Raw genomic sequence first — 18,287 nt, 5'->3', positions numbered from 1 at the left:
TGTCGGTGCAATCGGGAAAAAGGTGTTACATAAACCAGTGCATAATTTAAGATTTATAAATGAGTTACGATTGCATCCAGATTGTTGGAGAGCCTTAATGAGTGAAGGGATGCCAGGTAGATGAGTTAGGAAACGTTTCCTACAGTTAAGCGAGTTTGAGCATCGGTATGAAAAATGCAGGTTGGTCGACGAGCCGTGTTGCTACTCAGGTGGATCGTTCGGAGTGTTCTGTTAGAAACTGTTGTAGGCAGTGGACACAACATGGTACCTGGGTGCAAAAAACCGAGTCTGGAGTGACCAGGAAGACGAGGAGGAGAGAGGATTGAAAGATCGTGCGGCAAGCGCTCGTGGATCCCACAGTGGCTCGTTCTACCACACAAGCAGGTGTAGGGGTAGCAGTTTTTCCCCGAATATTTTCAGACGTATTGCGGCAATGAATCTGCTGTCCAAGCGTCCTTTTTGTGTACTCTCTTTAACGCTAAAACATAGGCAACTTTGTCTATAATAGTGCAAAGTCAGAGAGAGGGAGAATGTCTCTGACTGGCAAAAGATGGTATTCAGTGATGAATCCCAGTTCATTTTGAGGTCAGATGATAACCGCGCAAGTGTAGAGGGGCCCTGGAGAAAGGTATCATCAAACCCATTCTATCGCACGATACACAGCCTGAACAGCGAGCATATTGGTCTGGGAGCCATAGCCCAGAATACTCGATCCACTCTAGCTGTGGTACGTAGAACCTTAGCGGACCAGCATTATGTTAAAGACATTCTGCAACCACATGTAGGACTCCTCCTAACTGGTCTCCCAGGGGCTATTTTCCAGCAAGATAATGCTTGCCCACATACAACTAGAGTTGCTGAAGACCTCTTACGTCCTTTTGAGACTTTTCCATAGCCAGCTACTCCCTCAACTTGTCCCGTTTTGAGCATGTATGGGGATCGGCTGAAACACAAGATGCCACCGTGCTTCTCTGTGCAAGATTTGGGAGTGGCTGTTCAAAATTTGGGGGTCTATCTGCCTCAGGATAACATCAGACATTTAATTAGCTGAATGCCGATTGGTGTTGCGGCATGTATTGCAGCAAAAGGAGGTCCAATGCACTGGTGAAGTAGTACTGTATTTTTCTCATTTCTTAGACTGCATTTGTTTAAATGCCTGGATTTTCGGAATCAAGTGTATCTCTCACCTGTATTATTCTGTATATTAAATTTCACTTCAATCTAATGCTTCCTTCTTGTGGTGCTATTTTCAATGTTCCTGAGTATATGTATTTCTGCCTTAGCCCTGGCTATAAGGCGGTAATTTACTGAAAACACTACTGGTGTGTTTACCTTATTTATTCTTTTTTTACATAGAAATGTTGTCCAAATTGGTAATAAAATTTAAAAAGTATTTTTCTGACACAAGAGATGTCTATGACAGACACTAGAGATTTTTGAAACAAATATCTATGAAAAAATCTGGTATGACCAATATGAAAGCAAACTATTACAACTTGTTCTCTTCTGGAGATCTTTGATGACTTAAAACCTTTTGCCGATGACTGGATTGGAGTAAGAAACAAATGAATAAATGAATAAAAATGCTTAAACTTAGAACTTCATTTCGATTAGCAAGCATGATAAAATTCGGCCATTACAATATTATTTTTGCAAACCCCCTTTTTACCCCTCGCGAATCCCAGGGGTTCGGAACCCCCGGTTGGGAACTGTTGCAATAAACTAATCATACAACAAATTCAATCTCACTGCGAACATAAGTTCTCACTAGATTCCAAAAAAAGTACTCTCAAATTCTATACTCAAATGCAATTAATCTACTGCTATCGGTAATGCCACTATTTAACCTAGATCATATTGCATGTAAAAAATTAATTCAATAAATTAATAATTTAATTATAAAATCACTTTCTGATGAGAAATTCAAAGCATTAAAAAGGAATTTTTTTATTTTATATAGTTTTCTTTTTAATTTAAATTAATTTATTCATTTTTGTATGCCACATGCAGCATACAAAATTCAAGTATTTTTCAACAGTCATTTTTTTTTTTTTTTTGAATAAAATAATTTTAAAGTTAAATTTTCAAAATTATGTTGGGATTGAGTCATTCTACTGACAAGGACAGAAATATTAAATTACATTTCAAAGCGAGATTTACATGAAACCTTTTGAAAAAGTTAGTTAAGTTTTTTCTTAAGCTTTCAAATAGATAAGGAGGCAAGGGCGGATCCAGAAAATGTTCAAGGAGGAGGCGATTTTTTTTTTACTGTGCACTTTTTGGAACTTTGATCTCTTTAAACTTTCGAAAGAGTGTACTGAACCCCATCGCTTACCCTTATGTAAACAAAGGCATCCTATAGTTGTGTTTCTTTCAAAACATATCCAGGGTGAGCCTTTGAACCTATCCCTAATTACCATCTAAGATCGTCTAAAATTGAGATTTTATAACTTCAATTTCAAAAAAAATCCTATTGAAAGTTCTAGTCCCTATCCCCAGAGTAATAAGAGATGGGCTACGATTGCGTTTTCAAAACTTCGATTCCGGAAGAATTCCGGGGAATAGCTCCGTTTCTTCTAACACCATCGAAGATTATGTAAAATTGCGTTTTTGAAATTTTAATGTCAAAAATATACTTGAAGAAAGTACTAGTTTTTCGGCTCAAGGAGGGGGCGATCGCCCCATCGCCCCTCCCTTGTATTCGCCCTTGTAAGGAGGTTTTGACAAAATATTAAAAAGAAGGCTGGGTGCATGAAAGGCTAACTGTTAGCATTATTGTGTTTTATTTTCATGCATTAAATGTTAAAATCCTCAAGAAGAATTATTCCATATCCATATATGGGCAATTTCACGGTGTCGGACGTAGAATTTGCACGAAATTTACCAATAAAGGTTCATATTTTTCAGAGTTAAAATGGATGAACTGAGCCAATTTTTTTTCTTAATACTTATGTATGTAGAAACAATATAAAAACTTATAGAATTTCTGAAAAAAATTCAAACTATAAATATTAAAAATAAAAAACCTCTTGGTGTCGGACGTAGATGAAAGGGGAACTGAAAATTGACGTACGTTGAAAAAACCCAAGTTTCAGCGCAATGAACTGTTTTCAGATTTTTTGACTACTTGAATGTTGAAAAGTAAAGCTCAAATATGAATAATTTTTCCTTTTCCACCAAATTAATTCACGGATAAATAGCACAATTTTTTTTTCCCTTGGTGTCGGACGTAGAATAGTTGGTGTCGGACATAGAATGTGCAAAGCAGACAACATCCGACATGAAATAAACTTCTTAAAAAGCTGTTTAACTCTTAATTTGTTTATGGAATTATATATTATGGTATTTTAAAGCATAAAAAAGGGGAAAATATACATAACAGGAGTCTGTGCAGATATTATTCTTCTGGGTGTTCTTGAGGGATTTGGGGAGGGGGGGGGCAGAGGGGATCTCATTGCTTTTGGGGAGATAGACACCCTTAATGTATCAATATCTGTATACCATTCCAGGAAATTTGTATTTTAAGTCTTCACTCATAAAATAAGGAAAATACTATAACGAGAACAAGAGAGATTAGATGCATTTTGTCAAGTTTTTTTTTTTTTTTTTTACAATCTCTGTGTGAACAACAAAAAACTCAATCTCTAGGGTGAAAAGAAATGAAGGTTGATTTGTAGAATTTTAATGAAGAAAAATCTAACTTATTAATAAATAATAAAAAATTTGGATGTTGGTTACAAATTGTGTAAAACGAAACTGAGCATTTCTAGGCACAAACAGGGGTTGTTGTGAGTTCACCAAAAATACCCGAGAGTTTTTAAGTGAAAACTGGGGAAGGGAGGAGTGTTATTTTTGAACTGAGAACCCTAATGCTTCTTAAATATTCATAATTTTATACATAACTACTTTAATCGCAATTGATAAACATATAAGACTTATTTCTTATCTTCAGATATTTTCCCCAGTCAAAATATTGTGTATATGTTCTTTAAATTTATGTTATGTAAAATATAAATATAAATTCATAATTAGGCATGAATAGCATGTGTGAATTATTTAATTTAACCAGGAATTTTCATATACTTATAAACCTAGTTTCAAGTTAGGAAAATATTGGTGTTGGACGTAGAAATTTTTCTGACTTTTTATTTAAGCATAACTAGTTTTTTGAAATTTAATTTAAATGATTATTTTTAATTGAATATAAAATCTTTATTTGCTGACAAAATATTTTGTAAAAATCTCCACTCAGTTTTACATAATATAATTTTTCAGCCAATTTGGTGTTGGACGTAGAATTACAAAAATGCCTTATATGAAAAAATCCCTAAAAATTAAGTTTTGCTGTTAAACTGCAATTTTTTTGTATATAACTCTTCTAGAGAGTTCTGAGAAGCATATTTTAGAGAGAATATTTCAAAAATGCGACAATGCAAGTATCAAACAGCCATTCTTAAGTCGTATAAAAAAAGTTACTCGTAAGAACATGATCATAACAACCTGATTTGAAGCCTTAGAACTCTAGTTAATTTTGCTTTTGTTGCATATTTTTTGTTATTTCCATACACTTCAGATAATTACCTTTCCATTGATACCAAAATTGTGAGAAAAAGATTATTTTAAAATTCTGCCACCTTTTCCCCTTTTCTGTAGAATTGCCCATATCATGATTTTACCATATATCATGATTGTACCATATATCATGATTTTAAAAACATCAGAGTTTCTTTTTTTTTTGAAGAAAAAACCCATCTGGTTTTTAGTATATTTTTTACCAGTATACAGATTTTTGACTAAAAACCCAGGGTTTTTCAAGCATCGTTTTAATTGCAATCTTTGCCTGCACCTATTTTTCTGTACTTTTATTTATCACAGAGCAACAAACTCAGATATATTGGGAAAAAAAAAGTCGAAATTAAAAAAAAAAAACACAATACAGTAATACTTGTGAAGTTGACGACCCTTGTAAGTTGAACACCTGTCTGTCTGAGTTGACCGCTTTTTTCAAGCACCAAAATAGCACTTATCATATAAATCAACCTTTGACAGTTGACCACTAAAGTAGCGCACTGCAAGTGGTCAACTTACAGCACAAGCTTCACTATAAATGAATTTTGTGGATAACGTCCTGTAAAACGTGCTCCTTGTAATCCTAAAACACATTATGTCAAAATATATTTTTTGCAGTTTGTTTCTCACAACTACGATACAGCTCTACGATTAAAGAGACAGTGGAGGGGGCAGTTTAAACCATAAACATGAATAATACTAATTACTTAAAAAGTCAATGAAGTTAGAAATAAAAATTTGAACAGTATTAAAATTAGTAATTCTAAAATCACATAATAACTTGTGCATACAGGAATATATTATAAATATTCAGGCTTGGTTACAGTACAGTACATGTACATTTAAGTAACATGGTGCAGCTATCACATGTTGGTGAATTTCATGTGATAATTGCAATATAGCTTTTTCACTTCCCAACCCTGCATTAAGCTTCTATTGTATAAGCTGCCCCTGTTGATGTGTTAGTTAATCAAAGCATTCTCCCAACAAAAGCAAAAAAAAAAAAAACATTGAAAAAAAAATATATTGATTCAACTAATTGCCTATTTCAGTCTTCTAAGTAGCTATTAAATAATTGGTAAATCCATATACAGTTTAATTTTAATACTTAGCAAAATGTCCAGAAAGGAAGGTAGTTATTTGTTTATTGTTATTTTTTTGGACTTCGTACTATCTATATAATATTTAGTTTGTTTCTGAGGCAAATGTTTTCAATCTGCAGTGCTTTTGTCCTTGAAAAATGAATGATTTAAAAGAAGAAACATGTGTAAGGTGTAACTCTTTAACACATATTATGCATTAATTCTATTTCTTTTTATTAAAAAAAAACTGTAGTTAAGTTCAATGAAATGAAATAAATGAATTAACAGTTAAAAATAATAAATAGATATTTTGTTCTATAAAAAAAGCGGAATTATAGCACTTCAAACGAATCACAGTAAGTTACACCCGCGATACCAAGGAACAAAGAGGTTGCGAATGGCTAGAATAAAAACTTGGAGATGTGAAGTGCATACGAGAGGGGAAAAAACCCTGTTTTGTGCTAAATGAGTTTAATGAAGCCTTGACAGGTATTGTTGTCGAGCAAAAATTTTGAAATATACACAAAATGAAGCTTTATTATTATGTAATTTTGACAATTTCGCACAACATTTCATTTTAGCCACTTACATCCCTTTGCTTTTACCTGCGTGGTATGTAATTGTTCGATAATTTGTCAACAAAATTTCCTTACTTCTGCTAAGAAAGTAAACAATTTATCAGTCGTTTCCGAATAAAATTAGGAAATATAGCACTACATGTAAAACAATGTTAATCACACAAAGTAAAAACCATTTCACAAGGTTACAGCAATAACGAGAAACATTATTTAATTAGAAATTCGTTTCGAGTCTCTCAAGTCACAAGCCTTGTTTACTTAATTACGCAACTTTCAGCTGTTGCCAAACGAATCTCAACTAAACTCAGGGTGTCAAAGCTTCTTTTGAGCATAGCCCCACTTAGAGTCCCTATGGTTGCGTTCGATGAGCACGACCGAGAGCGACCGGTTAGTTAATCACGTGACAACTAATGATCACGTGCTCCAATCAACCAATCAACTGCTTAGAATGGTAACCAGTGAGGTAACCGGTTGATCATAGAACGCTGTGGTAAGTAACTGGTTGCTTACCGGTTAACCGGTGAGGTTCGTCGAACGCACCCTATATGAAAACGTAGTTTTCAGAGTTGCGACAACAGCTACGCTCGGAAAGCGCTACCGGTTACAGGGGGAAAATAGGGTTGCCGCCGAGCTGCAAGATTGGCTCCTTGTTCGCTTTCGAGTTTAATTTAAAAAAAATAGTCGCAAACGGGAGCGGAAAGAGTGGCTGAAACGGGTTCTGAAGGATGTAAACACGCGGATTCGAAAATGCATGCTGTTCAATAAGTGAAACGCTCGATTTTGATTCAAACATTAAAAAAAGACAAAATGGCCTTGTGTTAGCAGAATTATGAGCAGATTTTTTTTTTCTTAAATCTTATTCCCTTTAATACGATCAATTTTAAAGTAATCAAAAGATTCCGAGACAACGAAAATTATATAATAATTTTAATTGATTCAAAATGAATGAAAGAACAAAAACTGATTAAGAAAATTAAAATAAACTAGGGGGCTATCGCCCCCTGCTCGCTATCGCTCGCCAACCCCCGGAACTGCTTACGCAGTTCCCTGTGGATCGCTTCGCGATCCATGCTCGCTTCGCTCGCTCGCTTTATGCCAATACATTAGCCTAGCTAAAATTTTCCGTAAAAATTAAAGTTGGTAATTGCATTTAGGTCACCATCCATTTAACCAATATGAAAATTACGTTCATAATGTTAATTTGTCTGCTTTAGCCAGATTTTCGACAGTTTAACTTTGCTGTATGTAAGATGACTGCCTTGGCAATGTGCACAACTTTACCATTATAGATACAAAAGTGTCTGTCATTGCTTTGGAGAGATTGCACTTCTACCTGTTGGTCCGCGGAAGGTATTTTATTTCCCTTCTACCACCCATTGGAAAACCAATGAAGGCATTCCCCTATCCGCCACCTGGGGACGCGCCCTCTAGGGGTTACAGGCTCCCCCGAGGGATGTATTTACATTATTTACACTCTTTATATATTTACATATTTACACTCTTATATATTCTAATCTGAGAAAACTTCCTCATATACACAATTAAAAATGTCCCGTTTGGGAGCCACAACTGACACTGCTTCAAAAGATCTTGTTCTTGATAATGCCACATAGAGCTGGCCATGACTAAAAAACTCGCCAAGGCTACTTTGCTTGCACAATACTAAAACTACTATAACCCTAAACAAATTTGGCGAAACCTTTCAGCTGAGAATAAAAGGAATAAAGTAAATTCTTTCTCGGTTATTCATTTTGAACTGAACTGTCGTACTGAAGCAGAGAATAGACGACGCTCAAAGCGCCTACGCGTTCAAAACAACATTGCCGATGAACATGATTGTGGAGCAATGTGTGAAGAATGCGAATTTTGTGGTGCTCTTTATTGGCAGAAAGAGCGTAATACTGCAAATAAATATACTAAATGTTGCCATGACGGAAAGGTGCGGTTACCGGCATTGTGTGACGCACCTGATCTGTTGAAGGAACTGCTGACTGAAAATTCCCCAGCCGCTAAAAATTATCGGCAGCGAATCAGAGAATACAACTCTGGAAATGGCTCGTCTTAAATTGGATTCAAGAACGGTTTCCTGCCTTCTTTGAGCTTTTCTTTGCTGATTAAGGTTGAAATGGGCCACAGCCCGACTCAAACTCATCTCAAAAAAAAAAAAAGTTCGTTGAGTATTCTGTGATTCAAGATTTCAAAACAACGTAGAAGTTTTGTTTACATGATTTATCGGCGAAGTGTTGCCAACAGAGGTTTAGAAATTCACCCCTTCATTTGCCGGCACGTAAGAGAATTATATATATAGATAAATAAGCAACAAATAACGAACATAAAAAATTGCTTGTTTTTGCTACATTAAATTAAGCTTTATAAAGATTTTTGAACATAGAAATATTTCTTAGATTGATATCAAAAGCATTACTTATTTTTTTTCTATAAAAGGAAAAATATACAATTTTCTGATTTAAATGGAACAAAGTTTAGCATTAGCTTAAAGATTCCCAAAGGAAATATATGCCTGGGATGCCCACATACGGGGGGGGGGGGTGCTGTTAGGGGTGTGGCACCCATGTATATGCAAAGGAACGTTTGAAAGCGTAATACTAGAAATATGTAGAAGCTTAAAATACGGGGGGGGGGGTGCTGTTAGGGGTGTGGCACCCACGTATATGCAAAGGAAAGTTTGAAAGAGTAATACTAGAAATATGTAAAAGCTTAAAACAAGGTATCCTATCCAGGCCAGGATCTATACATTTTAGGCCTCCTGCAACAAAATCTGTATAGCTCCTCCCCAGAGGCCATCAGTGTATATTTGTAACGTTAAATAAGTCTTAGTGCTAGGTTTTTTCAATTTTTTTTTTTTTTAATTTCAGAGGCCGTTGAACCCCTTAAGACGTGGGGCACCCTGCACTGCGGGTATCCTATCTCGCCCCAACCCACTCCAAAAAAAAAGAGATTAAGCGGGTACACCTAGTTAATAGATTAATTTGTATAAAGTTGAAAACTGAAATTATATTAATCAGAGGTCATTTTTATTTGAAACTAGATGCAGATAGTTGAGGGGGGGGGGGTGTATTTTGACACATTATATTTTTTCAACATTCTTATATGCATAAGAAACAGATGTCTCTATTATTTTATATTTATTTCTTGAAAGTACACTATCTATTATTTAAAATTTTCAACATTTTTATACCAAAACAATGCAATGAAAGGTAGTTAGATGGTAGACATTTTTTTAATGAAACGAAATTAAAACAATTCAGAGCACCAAAAAAGGACTTGTACTTATTTTGAATTTTTATGACAAAGCAAAAACTAAAAATTGAAAACAATTTAGCATGAGGAAAACTCATTTATTTCATGCTAAGTTTTCAGATCAATAGCATGATCTTATTGTTGTAATCTTGTTGTTGTTGTAAACAACATATACCTCTGTTGTTCAATTTACGTTTTGGTGTTATTGTATGTATAAACTTTATTTAAAATACAAAATTTTAAGCATTTTTATACGAAAAAGAAAACATTAGTTTAATTAAAAACTTCAGTCACTAATGGGCTAATCTTCAAAAAGTGCAACTTTGCTGTCACATGCCTTTTACAGTTAAAACTAAGGAATAATTTATTATTTTTTAATTTCAGCAAAAATATATCCATTTAAATCTGCCGACAGTTTTTTTTTTTTTTTTTTGTAATAAATTTTTCTCTTTTTTTTTTTTGGTTCGCAGCATGTGAATTCTCATCTCCATGTGTTAGAATTTAATTGATTCAAAATAAAGAAAGAGATGAAAAAAAGGTAAGAAAATAAATAAATGAACGGAAAGACAAACATTGTAAAGAGTTTTAAATCTAAAAATATTTCCTGTAACCATCTAAAAAGCAATATCACTAATTAAAATGGTTTTCTATTTAAAAAAAATGCTAATTAAAATTGCATGTTTAAGTTTACCCTGTACAATTTTCTGATTTAAATGTGATTAAGTTAAAGATTAAATTAAAAATTTGAAAGATAAATATGCAAAGGAAAATTTGAAAGTTCAATACTAGAAATAGGTAGATGGTCAAAACGAGGTAACGCCCCCCCCCCCCCCAAAAAAAAAGAAAGAATACCAAGAACCTCTAAATATTTTAGTGGTTCAGTAGGCACTCTTGGTTAAAATATTAATTTGAATAAAGTTGAAAATTATTACTCTAATTTGATGTAGATAGAAATATATAGGAATAAATTGAGGAGTTAAGGGGGTGTAATTTGAAACATTACTTATTTTCAACTCATATGAATAAGAAACAAATGTATCTATTGTTATTTATTTATTTCTCTGCATCACATCATGCATCTATTACTTACATTTTGAACAATATTTTCAAATCAAAACAATATTATAAAGAAAAGAAAGTAGACACTTTCTTAATGAAACAAAGAAAAAAATCATTCCCAGCACCAGTAGTGGACTTGTATTTATTTTCAATGTTCGTGGAAAAACAATGTTTACATTTAATTTTGACAGAGATTTTAAATACAACTTAGCATGAAGAAAAATCATTTATTCCATACTAACAGTTCAGGTCATTACCACATAAAGATTACAACAAAAGTCTCTAATGTTCAATTTATTTTTTGGTGTTGTTACATCTGTAAACTTTATTTCAAACATAGAATTTCTAACATTTTTACACAAAAAAAAAAAAAGAGAGAGAGAGAAAACAAAGACATTTTTCTCAATGAGGCAATTAAAATCAAATTCAGGGTACCAAAACAGAATTTGTTGTTTTTATGGATTTTGGGGCAAACTATTGTTGTCAATAACTGCTTAAGTAACAAAATAAGTAAAGATTAATCTTTGTGTTTTCTGAAATGCAACGTAACTTTAATATATTCACATGTTCAAAATGTGGTTATTATTAACAAATTTTTAAAAATTCTTTACTCCAAAGTATCATTTCCTAAAAATAATAACTATGGACAAAACACAAGTTTAATCAAAAATTTCAGTCACTAATAAGCATAAAGAAAATAAATTTTGTTATAGGCTTTGCTCCCATCTACTCAATTAGGGAGTTTCGATTAGACAGGGCAAAATATACTGATGCTTGTAATTTATTTTCTTTTATACTATTTGTGAAGTGAATGTTTGTGAAAAAAAAAAAAAAAAAAACCCTTGATTGAAATAAATTGAATTTTTTGTTCAGATATTTTCATATAGATTGCAATTCCATTCATTACCCTGTATCATGGATGGATGAATATGACCTATATTCCAACATCCTAAAAAATGCTTCTAGAATTTAGTCAGAAACAGAGAAGGTGCATTGACAGTCGGAAGTAGACTAAGATAACAGTTGCTACCTATCCCTTTCAAAATTGGAGTTATTTGCAGTTATTCAAATCCTGTCCTGTAGTTTAAGTGGGGAGAAAAATCTCTTCTTGAAAGGGGGGGGGATTTCTGGATAACTACACAAAGAGAATAAGCATCAATGAACTAATCATTTAATGCTGAAATAAACAAACCTAAATATATCTTTCATAATTTTATGTATACCTAAATCATTTAGCCTTGCATTGAATACCGAAAAATTTATTAAAAATCTAAATTGAAAACAATATTTTTACATGACAAACAAGCATAAACCTTACAAGCATTTGTTTTACAAAACAAATTCAAAACTCTAAATTTAGAGAATCAAAACAGAATTCCAGCTATTTCTCAATTTCTGTTGCAAAATTATTGTTTGTTTTACCTCTTTACATTTCAATATTATTATACAAATGAATGATAATAAATATGATATTAAGCGTGACAAATCGTAAATACAGCACTGTTTGTATGAAGAAGATCAAAATTTCATTTAATTACACTATTTAGCATTTAAACACAGAATTTTTGTTGGTTTGTATGTCATTGTTGAAAGTCCAAAAACCATTTCGGCAACAAATTTCCAGAAGTCATCAGCATAATAAGAAGCATAAGAAACATGAATGGCATATTACGTATGGAAGTTTATTATTTTTTTAAACAACTTCATTAGTTTTGATAAAGCTGTCAAGCTAAGAAAACTTGGAAAATCATTTCTGGACATCCTTGTAAACTAAATATTGGAGATCATTCTATTATACAATTCTTTAAGTGAACAGTACAATACTATCATGAGTTTTCTAGAACATCTGCATCAGGGCTATAAATTCAGCTAGTAGTTGAGCTTTCTTCAAGTTGCAGAATATCTGGAAGAAACTTAAAAAACATTAAGGGCAAATAAATTTAAAAGCAGAAGTAAAACTCTTCAAATGTGCTAAATCATCAATACAGCTGAACACAATTGGCAGGAATGTTTCTTTAAACTAGTTCATAAAATTATAAATGGAAAATAAATAAACACACTTTAATCGAAATAGAGCTGTATTTCAACTACTTTGCATTAAGTGTGTTGTAAAATTTAATTTCATATAATAGGATGTGTTTTAAAAACACTTGAAAAAGTAAAACACATATTACAGGGGAATATTTTACCTAATTTATCAATCTCTTTTGACTAGCATAGATTGTTTTTCATTTAATTATGTACATATTTGTTACTGTGCATCATCTTTGCTCTTAAGGCTGCTCTTCAGTGGGGAAGAAAAACGATCTCGCTTGAAAATGGGCTTTTTCTTTAAACGAAAGCAATGTTCATCAGTGAAGTGATTGACACTTCAACAACCAATAGAACGAGCGGTGGCCGATGAAAGTGTGGATCATGTGACCTGTCACATTTTGCAGGGGGACAGACCGGACGCTCCCCTGCTGTGCAGAGTAGTCGAAGGAGGTAATAGCTGACGGCGAAATGAAACCGCAGCTTTTTACAGACCCTTCCAAGGAAATTCTAGTTCTTTCCCTCTTGAGTCTTGACTACATAGGTAAAAGAAAAATTACTCAGTGTAAAAGGCGCGGCACTTTGCAATCCCGCTTGTGATATTAATTTATTTGCATTCGCACTAAAATTAATTTTTGAAACGAAGATTTTTTTCCCCATTAATACGGTTCCTGATCTCATCTAGGAAAAATTAACGAATGAATGAATATTTGCAATAAATAAATTTATAAATTCGTTTTATTTTTAGAAAAATGTTCGTTATTGAAAAATTGATAATATCAAAACAGGAAGGAAAAAAAAAGATAGCCTACATGACCACACTGAATTTTAATGAAATGAACTCCAAATTCTAACAAAAAAATATTCTTTAAAAATGGATGATCCTACTTAATAAATCTGAAAAATCGAGTGCCGAATAAAAGTGGGGACTAACTAGTTATCGGTTGGCGAAATTCTTTCACTTCCTCTGCCTGTTTGCCACTCTCCCCAACCCCATCCGAGTTAGCAGAAAACATTCTTAAAAATGAAACTAGATCCTCTTTGCATAGTTAATACTTGATTGTACAATAAACATTAATGCCACTAATTACTTACATTAACCTTTATTTGAACTGATAATATTTATATTTTAGTGCTAAATTAAATACTACTTTGTTGGTTAGTTACCTGTTTTACAAATGTAGTGGCGACTAGAAAAAAATGTGGCTACTATAAATGCCTTTTCTCTTTCCACTGGTGACCAGAAAATCCCCCTAATCTTTATCTTTGAATCCTTTTCTTTTTGAAAAAATATTTATTTATTTATCTAAGTACTATATGCAGATGAGAAGGCTACGATAGCATTTCTCAAGGGGTTGTTATGGTGAAAGTTCTTTCAAATTGAGCATAACAACGGCAAAGTCGCGGACGGCTACGGATAAGGATTTCCTGAATTTGAAAAATTAAAGATTTTTCTCTGATCTTTGTATGCAAGGGTTCTCACCCTGCTCCAAGCTCAAAGGCAAAAATCACTCCTTCCCCCACTCTCAATGTTTGTAAACTATCTTGCGTTGAAATTTTGCAATAAAACTAAACCTAGCACTTTTAGAGTCTCAGATTCCCAGTTACTAAATTCGGCAAAATACATGAGGTATTACATGCATTATATGACCAAAAGTAATGGGACACTTTCAAAAATTCACAATTTTACGGATTTCTCAAAAAATAAAAGACCAATTGCTCTCTGCTCTGTAATTTTTTTCTCATGAAAAGTATACTCCAGACGTCAAATCCAATAACAGTTAAGTCTGATATTCATTTAGGGGACCAGCAGCAAATAATCTGTTCTTATCATGAATCACTCTATAACGATGGCAGGAAAGTGTTGCCAGTTTGCTAACAATTCCTTACCATTCGTCGCCTATCCTAGAATTATAGAAATTCGGCTCATTAGATTGCTGATAACTTTTTAAAATTTAAAGAAATTGCGGTGGAATTTTTTTCATGGATTGTAGGATGTATCTGAGCTTTGAATTATGAACGTTATAAATTGCTATCTTTCGTGTCTGCGCAGTGAAAAATTAATAGCTTTAACTGTTCATATTTCAACAAATTTTCAATATTTCAACTTCAAATTTTATTATTATGTTTCTCTAAAATGCTGTCAAATATTCTAAAAGTTTAGTAACGTTTGACGAAATACTCTGCGTAATATAAGGCGAAAACCTTCAAAAAAATTTTGCATTTTTGAATGAAATGCTTATATTTCCATGGGTATAAGAGATACTTTCACATAAAAATAAGTTTTTGATAGATTTTTAACTCATTTCTGAAAATTATAGCTTATTCCCAGCAATTTGCAATGAAAAATTATCAAAAAACTTTTTTACTCAATTTGTTGTCGGTCCCCTAAATGAATAGCAGACTTAATTTTTATTGGAAAATGACAACTAGAGTATACATTTTACGCGAAACAAATTATAGAGCAATTGGTCTATTATTTCTCGAGAAATCCCTAAACATGTGAATTTTTGAAAGTGTCCCAATGCTTTTGGTCATATAGTGTATATAGTGCTTCTACTTCAACACATTGAGCTTTTATTAAAATTTTCTAATGAGTCTTGTTGGTGTCTGATCCTCGTTAGTTGTCATAATAAATATTAAGGGTTGTCCTTTTTCTCAGAGGGCACGAAAATATTACCTACATGTATATCTGCCTGAAAAAAAAAAAAAAAAAAAAAATCTCGAAATACTTAGATGAAAAAAATCTCAACGCCTCGCTCTGCCAGATTTTAAAGTTTTTATCGCTCTGCCTCGTTTTCATGCATCTTGCATTTAATGAATCAATAATAAAAAATAAAAAAAGGGCAAGAAACAGATTTGCATTAAATACATAAAGTTGAAACAAAAATGAAAATGAACAGCTTACATTTAGGAAAGCAATTATAGGTACAAGTAAGGGTTCACAATTGAAAAAAAAAAAAAAACAAGACAAACTTTTTCTTTTAAGTTCTGTGTTACGCACTTCTGTGCCGAAAAATTATCGTATCCTGTCTTCAGTCACAGAATAAAATGAATGTTCTAATCCAATGATTATCAAGTAATTTTCATTCGTATAGAACAAAAATCTTTTTTGAGATCCCACATTTTCTATTCTATTGACTCCTAGTAATATGTAAATACAGCGAGAGAAAGGATTTAGCTTCTTGTTTAGGAGAGGGAACCATTTCTATATTTAATTAACATGATCTTTATCGTAAGCATACTATTTACTCAGAAATACTCCCTATTTTCCCAAGCACTCTGTTTGGGGGCTATGCCTTTTAATTTTCTCGAAAATAAAAATTTTCAAAATGCACTTTTAGACGATCTCTGGTAGTATTTGGAAGTAAGTAAGAGGTCCTGTGATCTTCCACCAGCAAATTTTTGAACTTGAAACGCCAAAAACACAATTTCAGGTTCTTCAATTCTGTTAGGAAACGGGGAGTTCGGAAGCTTTCCCCGCAATTTTTCGAAATAGTCTAAAAACGCAGTCTTAGTGTGATGTTGGGGGGGGAGGCAAAATTTTTAAAGTGTTATAAACATGATTGTAGGCCATCTTTATTAACGTTGGGGACATGCAGGTTTTTGAAATCCAAAAATGCAATTTTAGACGACTTTTTTTTTTTTTTTTTTTTTTTTTTTTTTTTTTATGGTCAAAGAAGGACTTTTCACAACTCCCTTCCCGAAATTTTTTGAAATTAAAGCCATAAAAACGAAATTTAAGACGATCTTTAATGATGTTTTTTTAAGGGGGGGGTGCTTATGTGACCTGAAAACCTTTATGCCTGTAATTAATTTTTTCTACATTGTATTAAAATGTTGATCTAGCTTCTGAGAATGAAAATAGAAAACAGTGAAAACTTGTAACCCCCATTCTATATTGTTCACATTTTAGTTAGCTTTGTCGGCAACATAAGGCTGAAAACGTCATTAAAACTAATACATACAATGCTTAGTAATTCTACCACGGTGTGTTTTTGACATTAACTGAATCATATTAAATTGCTAATATATTTTTCATGATTTTCTATGTATTTAATGAGTATGTTGGTGTACGGAATGTTTTCCGCTATTGAATTTTCCACCTCCCAAACCTTCTAAAGAAATTTGACGAGTCTGGCTCTTAAAGACACAAATAATTTTCAAAAATGTTTGTTGAGCTGTGGAAAGCACTTTATGTGTGTACCATTTGTAGTAACATAAAACACATGTAAAACGATGCAAAATACCCAGTATCTGGAATACGATTTAATCTATATATAAAAATATTTTTCTACTGGAAGGGAAAAATGTCAACTTTTCGCATTCGACAGCATTGTAACAATGTTCATTATATTGCAAATAAACAATTTGACTCAGAAATATTCCTTTCAAATCTATTTCTTTTCAAACCACAAATTTGAAAAAAAGCAGATGTTGCGAATTTAACAGCTAATAGCACGCATCTACATGGATTCACTTTCAAAAGCACTTGATTCTTCACGAAAGCCTTAGGAAAAGAGGAAAGAAGAAAGGACGTCCAGCGGAGGTCATTGAGGGGAACTAATGAGAGGGTAATAAATCTTACACCCCATTAGCTTTTACCCTTAAAAAAGGGGAGGTAACTATTCTAAGGCGGGGCAAATGCAAAAAGTGAACGTATTTTGAATTTTTTTTCAATAGTTAGAACATGATATTTGTTTAAAAAATGGTCGCATTATTTCAAACAAGATCTCAAAAGAGAGCTGGAAATATTTTGCGTGTCAGGGCGTTCTTAAAATTTCGATAGCGCGAGTTGCAGATGTTTTACAGAGCGAAATGTCCAACAGTACCTCGTTTTCGAAGAAATTCATTTTTTCTCGAATTTTAAAAAATCGGAGAATGGACACATCAAAAAAGTAAAAACTAAAAGAAACAGACATGGTCTTGAAAAATACTCAGAAAAAAAAACGGATCCGAAAACTTTACAGGAATTTGTAAAACAAGCTCCAACTTTCCCCGTAGGTTAACATTAGATCCGAATCTTTCAGACTCTCAGTGAAGAGCACCCTTAAGAAGAGAAATCATCAGTTTATGATGACTAAAATAAGTAATGAACGTTCGTGATTCTAAATTTTTTAGGAACCGTGAGAAATTTTGCTTGTTATTTCTGCACCTCACTTAGGACAGGGTGGCGACAGGAACTGGAAAAAAAAGTTCCCTGATTTTTCCCTGATTAATTCACCAAATTTCCCTGATTTATGTTACCAATGGTTTTCTTTATTTGCCCTACCTGAAAAGCATTGCATATTAAATAAAATGCAGCGTTTATAACGGTTTCAGCTGTTAATTAAAAATATAATTTGAAAAGATGATCCTTTTTTTTTTTGGAAAAAATTGTATATTAAATTATTGACAGAAATATTATAAAAAATTTGAAACAAATACTTTACTTTCAGGAACCAGTTAACATAAGAATTCTAAGAAATAATTAAAACCATTCTTAAAGACATATCTAATCATGATAAAATTAAAAAATTTAAATGGAAATAATTTTGAACTGAATTTTTAAGCAGTATAATTGTTGCTGTAAGAATAACAAGTGATAGTTAAAGTAAAGAAGTAATGTAGTTTTACTTACGTAAATAATGCTACTGTATGTAGGTAAACGGCAGTATCTGCAGAAATTAGTTTTCGATATATTTGAAGAAATGTGTGGTGGACTCAG

At 32.7% G+C, this 18,287-nt stretch overlaps 1 protein-coding gene across 1 annotated transcript in view; it reads right to left on the bottom strand.

Moving 5' to 3' along the window:
• The window catches only part of LOC129225259 (vesicle-associated membrane protein 7-like), a 29,706-nt gene extending 23,205 nt beyond the window's left edge, over positions 1-6,501 (bottom strand). Inside the window, exon 1 of the mRNA XM_054859843.1 lies at positions 6,305-6,501. The gene's annotated coding sequence lies outside the window, so the exon portion shown is untranslated. The remainder of the gene's footprint in view (positions 1-6,304) is intronic.
• Positions 6,502-18,287: the final 11,786 nt, after the last annotated feature.

The sequence above is a fragment of the Uloborus diversus genome, chromosome 6 (assembly GCF_026930045.1).
Source record: "Uloborus diversus isolate 005 chromosome 6, Udiv.v.3.1, whole genome shotgun sequence".
NCBI classification, from domain to species: Eukaryota; Metazoa; Arthropoda; class Arachnida; order Araneae; family Uloboridae; genus Uloborus; species Uloborus diversus.
The sequence above is the reverse complement of the archived record's forward strand: the minus strand, read 5'-3'. Positions and strand labels throughout refer to the sequence as shown.